We start from the raw sequence: 9,717 nt of genomic DNA, 5'->3' as shown, positions 1-9,717 counted from the left end.
TTCAATCTCGAGATGACGAGTAGGTACTCGATATTATGTACCCGACCAGTTCAAGTAACGCGTTCGCCGTTGATTATTCCGCAAATTGAAACTCGTGTGCGAAACGTAATTGCACGAGAATTGCGCAAAAAAGGCTAATCTCGAGGCACCAACGATTCATCCAGTTTATAGTTATAAACGAGATCATGCTCGTTCGAAACGATCGCTCGCACAACTGTAAGGGGTTGCTCCGTGGCTATAGATACGTCGAGGTAGCTCGAGTTCCAATCGGAAACACCTCGAAATCATACACCGCGACTACTTGCGCGATAAACTAGCTATCAAACTCGACCGAAACCTGCCATTACTCCTACCTGCCGCTACTTCGTATTTCGTATTTCGTAACTATTATAAAACAATTACTCTCGAACGGCTAAACCAAACCCAAGTCGAGGAAACGCGGAAACGCTGCCCCATTCGTCGGCGTTCCAACGCACGGTTGCTTCGTTACTGTCGCTTCTCGATACCTCTCGATTCGTTATAAATACCAGGGTAATGGTCACCATGTGCGTAGGCGAAATGTCAGAATCCGGACGTAAAGACTGTTCGAAGAGACTTCTTTTTTTCCTCGCTACGCGTAGCAGCTTCCGCATCTCCGTGCGTTTCGATTGAAACGTTACATTCGAGGGCAGAGTAATTCGCCGCGAAGGCGAACGTCAATAACCGGTACAGAGACAACAATTGCGTGGTCGAGGCGAGCGCCGAGAGAAAATAAAAGGACGTTGTTCCGGCCGAGACGAGCAATCGAGAAAGAAAACGAGGAGAATTAGTTCGGCGGTATTCGGTCGCTCGGCTTCTCACCTACGGGATACCGTTCAGACACTCTGCAGCGGATGGTGATTCGTTAAAAATTTGAATAGCTCGAGCTCGGATTCTCGATCGAACCGTGAAACGGATTAGCCGTGTCAGGCTGCATAAAGGAGTGCTCTGTTACGCGCGTCCGAGTCAAAGATCGTCGTCGGTCGGCGTGTACGCGATCCTCCTTTTCATCGCGATCCACCGTAAACTCTTAACCGATCAACGACAGGAAGAGGGTTTCGGACGTCTGCGGTGAAACGAGTCGAGTCGAATCGAGTCGAGTCGTTGCGACGCAGAGCGACCAGATAAAATGATAAAATGACGCTAGATAAAACGCAAACGGCAAGGAAATTACGCGAAGTCGACGCGAGTCGCTCGTTCGATATCGGCAACCTATCGGGGTAGCAGGTTTTACGAAGAGGACGCGCGCGTGATGGGATAGGAAGTTCCTCGTTCATCAGCAAGGTTTGTCGGATGATCAATTGGATATTGCCGGTCGGTGTGTGTCTCGCTCGGCTTCCACGGACTTCTCCGTTCCTCTCGCCTGGCCCATTAGCCCCGAGACGCGGGGATCGGATAATTAGCGAAGCATTCGTCCGATTCTTACCTCCTTCTCCCGGTCTGACTTCTTCCTCTCTCTCTCTCTCTCCCCCGTTGCGCAGGCCAGCAGAGAGTCCTTAATAATTGTAACTGGACACGGAGCCAGCAGCCTCGCCTATCGCCGTACCTCTTCTTCGCTCTTTCCGCTCGCTCTCTCTCTCTCTCTCTCTCGCCTCCTCTATCACCCTCTACTCTGCCTCTCCCTCGCACCAGATCTATCCTTCCGTCCGCTTCACTCGCACGCTCTTCCTCGCTGACTGTCTTCCCGGGCGCGCTGCCCACTTTACAATACACTTTGTCCATCTGCCTTTTAAGGAGTGAAAAAATGAAAAAAGGGGGCGTGGCCAGGGAGATCAAAGGGTGCCGCCGCTGGTACCTCCGCGAGAGCAAGAGCGAGAGGGCAGGCTGCGGGGGAGAGAGACGAGATCGGACGAGACATACAACCACGGTGGTATGCACGCCACACGCTACGCTCGCCGCTACGCGTTACTAAGCCGCACACCGCGCGCTCCTCTAAACTGCAATACGCTATTCCGCTCTCTCTCTCTCTCTCTCTCTCTCGCCTCCTCTATCACCCTCTACTCTGCCTCTCCCTCGCACCAGATCTATCCTTCCGTCCGCTTCACTCGCACGCTCTTCCTCGCTGACTGTCTTCCCGGGCGCGCTGCCCACTTTACAATACACTTTGTCCATCTGCCTTTTAAGGAGTGAAAAAATGAAAAAAGGGGGCGTGGCCAGGGAGATCAAAGGGTGCCGCCGCTGGTACCTCCGCGAGAGCAAGAGCGAGAGGGCAGGCTGCGGGGGAGAGAGACGAGATCGGACGAGACATACAACCACGGTGGTATGCACGCCACACGCTACGCTCGCCGCTACGCGTTACTAAGCCGCACACCGCGCGCTCCTCTAAACTGCAATACGCTATTCTCTATATCGTCGTCGCCGCATCCTCTTTGACGTCTTCTTTCTTTTTCGACCTTCTTCTTCATCCCCTTGCGATTCCTCGCGAATCCTCCTCCAGCACAATGCCGCGCGCATGCTTGCTCTCACGAAATCACGCTTTTGAGAGCACCATGCACGCCACTCTCGTGGTTTGCATAGAACTATCTCGCGATTTCTTTCCTTTTTTCCTCCTTCGTTTCCCTCCTTTCTTTCTTTCTTTCTTTCTTGCTTTCTTGCTTTCTTGCTTGCTTGCTTGCTTGCTGGCTGGCTGGCTGACTGGCTGGCCGGCTGGCTGGCTGGCTGGCTGACTGACTGACCGACTGGTTTGCTTCTTTCTTCTGACTTTCTATTTTTGTCAAAGTTTCGTAGTTTACGTGAGTTTGGTTCATTTTCGGTCCGGGAAACGGCAACGCGTTCCGTTCTCACTTTCGGGTCCATCTGTCTCGCGTATAGACATCTTATTATGTCGTTTGTGCTTTGTGCGCTGGCAGCCGTGTTCTTCGCCGTCGTCGCCGTTGCATGTCGGACGGCAATCTTCTAGGCTCGTTAAAAGCACCGGCTATCGGGCAAATAAATTTTTACGTCGACGATTCTGGACGATGCAACCGAGCTAAACGTTACAACGTGTTGTTGCTGTTGCGATATCGGCTTGCGATATTACAGCCGTGGAACGATGCCAAAGAAATTCGCGCTCGTGGGGGGGTGCGCGGGATCGATAGCGGCATAGATGCGTGGACGTTTTTAAAACCGACGCAACGAGGTCGTACGAGTTTCTGTCATTTTTCGTTTCACTATGTCGTTAAAACAACCTTAAACGCTTTGTTTTATTACGCTTAAATTATCGCGGCCTTCTACGTTTTAAGCGAGAAAAAACAAAGTACGAGGGACCGAGAATAAATTATACGTACACGCGTACTTTAATCTTTGATATTTGCAATCTCCGAACCAATTACTTACTTGATCGCAAATATTACGAAACCTACTTCTCGCGTCACGAGCGAAGATAAAAGAAGAAAACTAACGTAGTAGAATGATGAAAATGCATCGGGTTTCTCGGCCCCGTTTCGACATCGAAACTCGGCCAACTTCCGTTCAAAAAACGACTATCCTTCTTGCACCTGGAAATCGATTCGACGATTCGATGCCTAGATATCGCGTCCCCTGAAACATCGAAGAACCGATAAAGTCGAGCATGCTGGTCCAACGATTCGCTAATGAATTCACTGGCGCTGCTTGCCGGCTACTTATTCGGAGCATCGAATATACCGCGTCCCGGGTAATTGGTTGATAAAACCCCGGAAGGCAGCTCTCTTTTCGCCGTGATTAATTGCACCCTCGAGCGAATCTGCTCTTATTTTCAAAGTCGAACCCCCGACTCACCTACCCTATCCCCGACCATGTTCGCAATTAGTCCCTCTTTATCGCGTTGCGTCATTCGGCCAATGTGTCGGGAAAGACGCCGGCCAGAAAACGTTTATCGTTTAATAACATTGCCGCAGGAAATTTGTAAAAAATGGCGCTGCACGCCACGAACGGTCTTTTGATTTCGCGTACGCGTTCGTCCCTTCTGCAAAGTATATCGAAGAGTTGTTTCGAGTTCGCGATTCACGTTGCAACGAAACTTTGCGAAACTGGGACGAAAGTGCGAAGGATAACCGACGAGTACGCGTGATTTTTCGTCGGGAGATTAATTGGTTTTTGCGGTTGTTCCAAGAGTAACTGCCGGTGCGAGCGTGTTCTAATTGCGAGTTGTTCTAACGCGTGGAGAAAAACGGATCGATTGGCGCGATAGAATCGTTCGAACGGAACGACTTCGTTAAAGGTTTTTGTTTCGGAGCTCGAGAAGACAATGGCAAGGAACCCGAACCAGGGCTTTGGAAAAAGGTGGCTCCCGGATCGTTACCTACAAAGCGATCCTAGTCTAATAAATAACGACACAGCGGATCCATGATCCCGGATCCGACCTTCGGTATCTCTTTTCACGTAGAGGCGAATCGGTGGAATAAATCATCGGTGGCGAGAATCGTCTTGGTCGGAGTTGGAGCGAAGAGAGAAAATGAGTCGGAACAGATGTCGCCGGACGCGATTTGGAAACGGCGCGAGCCAAATCCACGGAATCGATTCTTCACACCGGAATCACGTGTTCCTTCGTCAACGTGAATTAACCAAAAGAAAGGCGGACAAAGAGGGAAAAGAAAGAGTGGAAATTCGCACTTGATTCGTGAATGTCCGAACCGAGGGAAGGTCGGTGGGCGTACGCGAAAAAGGGGAAAGGGCCGGGGCGGTTATAAGCGTTCAAATTGCAAAATTGCGGCGGCATTGTGCGGTGATCGCACGGTCCGAACTGTCTCGAAGCTTTTCGACGTTTATGACGCCGCTTGATTTACGATTTATTTATGCCACGGACTCGTCTTTGTAATAATAATAATAATACCAGGTACCCGCACCACGGAAAGGACCATCGAGAAGAAGTTGGCTGCCTCTCTTACGAACAAACGACAGCCATTTTAAGAGGCCCTTAACTCTTTAGTGTTCTCGGGAAGAGCGGCAATCTCCATATAAAATTCGATTCCCGCCGCTGCGCTGCGCCCAGAGGTCTACGCGCGGTCCCGAGAGTCGGACCAGGAAGCGGGGGCGTGTCTCCCTTTGAATGCATAAAAGTTGTAGGTACTAAGTAGAGTTTTAACAATGTGTTTAAAACCTTTCGTTATGTCTTTGCTCCGGCAAACGCGACCAATCTCCTTCGCTCTCTCGCAGACCGTCGCTCACCAGTGCGAATAGGCGAAAAAGTCGCGACTTTATTTTTCAAGAATTTCTGCTTCCCTCTTTAAACCTTCGTATAATCGTTCCATATCGTTATCCGTTGCGTGTTTTACCGCTTTAAGGTGTCACTCTTTTTACTACCAATATTTCTACTATTATCGCTCGACTTAAAATTTGCCAGAGCTTATCGAACCGACTACTTCGATATAAATACGAAAAGGTATAGGTAGGCCACGCTTTATCGCGCTACACGTACAGACAAAAGCAACGCGCGTTTTCGTATCGAAAAAGATAGGCGACTAGGCGAATTTCCTTCGTTCTCGAGACGATTCTCGTCCGTAACTCGGATACGACCGAACGTCGCAGATGCGACTCGTTGATCTTTTCACTGTACGATAAACACGCGCGTACGGATCAACGAGAAAAAGAACGAAAGCCGCTGTACGCTGTCGAGTGGAGCTCGCGGTGCAACAGAAACGGCTCGACAAACTATAAAGCGAACTGCCGTTTGTATACGATTATTACTGCTCAGGTGTCACTACCGTTTGCACGCGGCCCGGTAATGTGCCATTCACGTATGCCTAAGTGAAGAATGATATTGCCAGCGTGCGTTGTGTGACGTTTCGCGAAACCATACAACGGTCGCGGACAAGCGCTAAGCAATTGCAAATGAGCGACACACGGTGGTTGGCTAGCCGGTCGACGCGTTTTCAACCAAACGTTCTATCAACGTTAACCGCAAACAGTATCTGGCGAAAATTTAATTAGAAAGTCGAGATCGAAAACGAAGAAGAGAATATTCGTTTCGAGAATGCAGCCGAGCTTTGCCTTTTCTGCCATTTTAGCGTTACGCGATCAACGATAAAAAATATTTTATTTTTTAAATTAATTAAAAGTATCAAAAGTAGCAGCCGTACGACGAAAGAAATACCGACGGTTTGTTTTTAAAGAGCAAGGAAATCCATGCTTCGTAAAACGAAATTTCACGCGTTCCGATCACCCTGCGTCGATTATCCGTCGACAGCGTTAGAAAGGCAAATCGAAAACGGTTAGAAATTGTAAGGGTTCGAAGGAGCAGTGGCGGTATGGATTCATCGAAGAAAATAAGAGGGAAGAGTTTGTATCCGCTTCTTTGCTAAAACACCTGACAGACACAGCTGATCGCTCTTTGATAAAAAGGCCGAAAAAAAAGGAAAGACACGTTTAACCGCAAAGAGCTGGATGTTCCCCCTGAGACAATGCCACTACGCTTTATACGAAGATGCTACGACTACGAAGCGGTGGCGCATGGTTTTGGTTGGAACGGGTTTCAACGTTTCACCAAATACCATTATCTTTAAAATCATCGTTCATTTTCGGCTGAAATCTTTCAAATTTCAAATTTGAAAGAGAACAATGTCGACTACGTTCGGCTCGAGCCTGCCTATTTTTATAATCCTCGATGGAAAGCTTCGTTCATCAACGTTTCACGCTACGAACTTAACCCGAAACGGCGAACGTGCAGCGGCCAATTAAATTCGTTCCTCGCGATTCGGGCCTCGTTACCAAACTCGTGGCCCGATGTCTGGGGTAGATAATATCTCCAAGACACTTTTCTCGTGCGCGCATGCCACCAATTAAACGTTTCGCATAAACTATCCAACAGCCGACAAACGCTCGTGTGTGGCCCAAAATTTCGATTCGTCGACGCTTTCGATCTTGCCTACGATCGTTCTCAAAACGCGTTACATTACGAATTAAATTACGAAATATAAATATATTTCGTCGATAATTGCAGAGCGCTCGTGGAAAACGCTGTAAAAGCGAGTGTTTCAGGAGGAAAGGAAGCCTTGCGCGTTAACGTGGTATAAATTCACGAAAAAGAAAAGCACAGACAAAAGTCAAATAACAATTAGCTTACGTTTGTTCGCACTCGTATCGCGTGGAAGTCGCGTTGTGGCTCTACCTTTGTAGAATTACACGACCATCTAGAAGCGAAAATTACATTTAAATATTATATCTTAAGCTTTCCACGAGAACTGTCGTATTTTCGACATAAAGGTGACGTAAAGGAACAGGGGTTCGTTCGATCCGAAGGGGCTCTCGTAACGTTCGCGCGTTTACAGGTCAAGAACGACGATATTATTTGCCCCTTGACGAACTCATTGGCTACAAAATAACGCTACTGGTCACAATGTCCTCTCTTCGGCAAGAACGAACGTGGCCAAGTCCTCAAGGAGCTACGCTTCGGTGCGTTCCTTAACAATACGCTAAAGACGTACTCGTAGGCGGTCATTTTTTCCATATCAGACCGCCTCCTTCTTCCTCGCCATTTTTATTACCGCCACGGTAGTTACATTTCACGGAACATGCCGGTCTACTTCATTGTATATACACCGTGAACTGTACGATACCGCGAGGGTCTCTCTCTTTCTCGGTTCGGGTGAATCGATCCGTTTCAATTACCCTCGCAGAACGTCCTCCTATTGTAACTTGCGTGGCGAGAGGATGGTGCAAAACTGGACATTATTTTCTTTTATTCATGAAACTCGGCAGAACGTTGCTTTCCTATTTCTCCAGATAATTTAAGACCCACGTAATCGAATCGTAACCGAATCGTAACCGGATCGTAAACGTTCGTAGTTACATTGTAAAACTTTGCTATTTCTTCCACGCGATTGATCCTCGCCATTTATATCGTTGCGCTTCTTCGCGATACGATTCATCGTAAATAAATCTGCATCCGACAAACGTAGTTTAATTATTTCAGAGCAGATTAAACGAATCTTCCCACGCTACGTGGAATTTCGTTTAAGAAGACAGGAGAAGCGAACCGATGTTTAACGAGGCTAGTTTACATTCGGCTAAATGTTCGCATGGCGCGCGTATCTTGGCGCAAATTTCGCTTTACAATTTAGCAACGTTTCGGCAAAATGAGCAGAACGCGGCACGGTTGGCGCGGCGTCAAGCGCTTGTTATTAATACGCGAGTCGTCGCTCGCCAAAAGCCGAGTCGTTCTCCTATTTTTTTCCCCTCGGCACCGTGTATTCTCCAAGGAAAACCAAGCACGAGAGGCACCGGCCTGCGTCGCGGTGGAAAAAGGCGAGGCAAGGATGCTATCGGTGCACCTGTCGCTCCTAAATCTTGCTACTTAAGACTGCCAAGTGTCACGGTCATTTCTCACCCTTTCGTCTTCGGCATTGCACTTAATTGGCTAGCGCGTGCTTGCGTGTTTTCACGTCCGACGCGGCATGCGTGCGCGTGTCTACTCCGAATTAGTCTCAGCTCGGAGCCTTGCATTTTCATGATACTCGATACGAGATTAAATTAAACGCGGCTTTAAACCACTCGTCGTTCGTTCGGGACGCTTGCTTTCGCTAAGACGACGCCAAGTTCGTCTTCGATTTTGATCATAGGCGAGAAAATGTTATTTGGAAATTAAACTTAATAAGCGCTTAACAACGAACGATCGTAATAACATTCGTCGTTGATCGGATAAAAAGACTGGACGGTATCCGCCAGTCTTCGAATCTAACACGCGTCTAACGTGTCTCGACTTTGGCATTGCGCTTCGCGTTTTCGCACGTAATTGGTTTGCGTGTACTGGCCAACTCGCTATTTCCAACCATCGTACTCGTTAGTTTATTACTAGTCGTTTTATTCTCGCGGTGCGCAACTTGCGTCCGTGTTCGGAGTTCTTATCGAGGAGAGACTCTGACGCTCGTTAAACGAAACTCGTTCGATTTCGAAGCCAACGACGAAAGCATTGGCCCGTTTCGATGGTCGAGCAATTACTCGAGAAAGCAAAGGATCGTCCGCGTCTTCCCGCTGCCAAATAAGCGATAACAAATGGCTCACAGCTTCGTTAAGTCGACCGGATAGATCCGTTTCAATAAACGTATTTTACGACATCGTTACCATGTAGTGGAAACATAAGTCATCGTCGAGCGTTCGTCGTCGTTCCTAACCTCCCACTCGTTGCACCACGACGAACCTCCGGCAAACGTTTAAAGACGGACGAATCTCGATCGAGTCGTCAACCGTGACGATGACGACGAAACAGAATCGCTCCGGAAAGGAATCGGTGACGACTCCGTATCGTGCGCATCGAACAGCACCGCCATCTCCTGTATCGTAATCGAGTAATCGTTCCTGTCAACCTTGGTGCGCAGATCGGTTCGCAAGCATTCTCCTTGATATCCGTTGAGCTTGAAGCGGAGACTAGTCAGAGGTAATAACGCCGAGCATCGCCGAGCGTTCCCGAGAGACAGACGCACGTTCGAGACAGCATTCGGTCGTCGAGGCTCGTGTCCATTGGCGGCAAGACGAGGACTGCTTCCAAGTAACGATCTCGACTATTCCCAGAGCGGGCACGTAGCATCGGGCGGCCGCGGTCGAGAAGATCCAAGATGGTGGGTGCGCGATGCGAAAAGCCACTACGTCGAAATGTACGCAATTTAATAAGGAACGTAGTTTACGAGGCGGAGCGGGAGCCACGCGGCAAGCTGTTACAACCGAGATTTAACAGCTACGACGAAGACGCGGCTCGTCTCCTCGTGCGCGTTTCCCCCTTCTACCTTCTCCTTTCTGGTGTTACGC

Source organism: Bombus impatiens, unplaced genomic scaffold (assembly GCF_000188095.3).
Source record: "Bombus impatiens unplaced genomic scaffold, BIMP_2.2 scf_0377, whole genome shotgun sequence".
Classification (NCBI taxonomy): domain Eukaryota; kingdom Metazoa; phylum Arthropoda; class Insecta; order Hymenoptera; family Apidae; genus Bombus; species Bombus impatiens.
Note: the sequence above shows the minus strand (reverse complement) of the source record.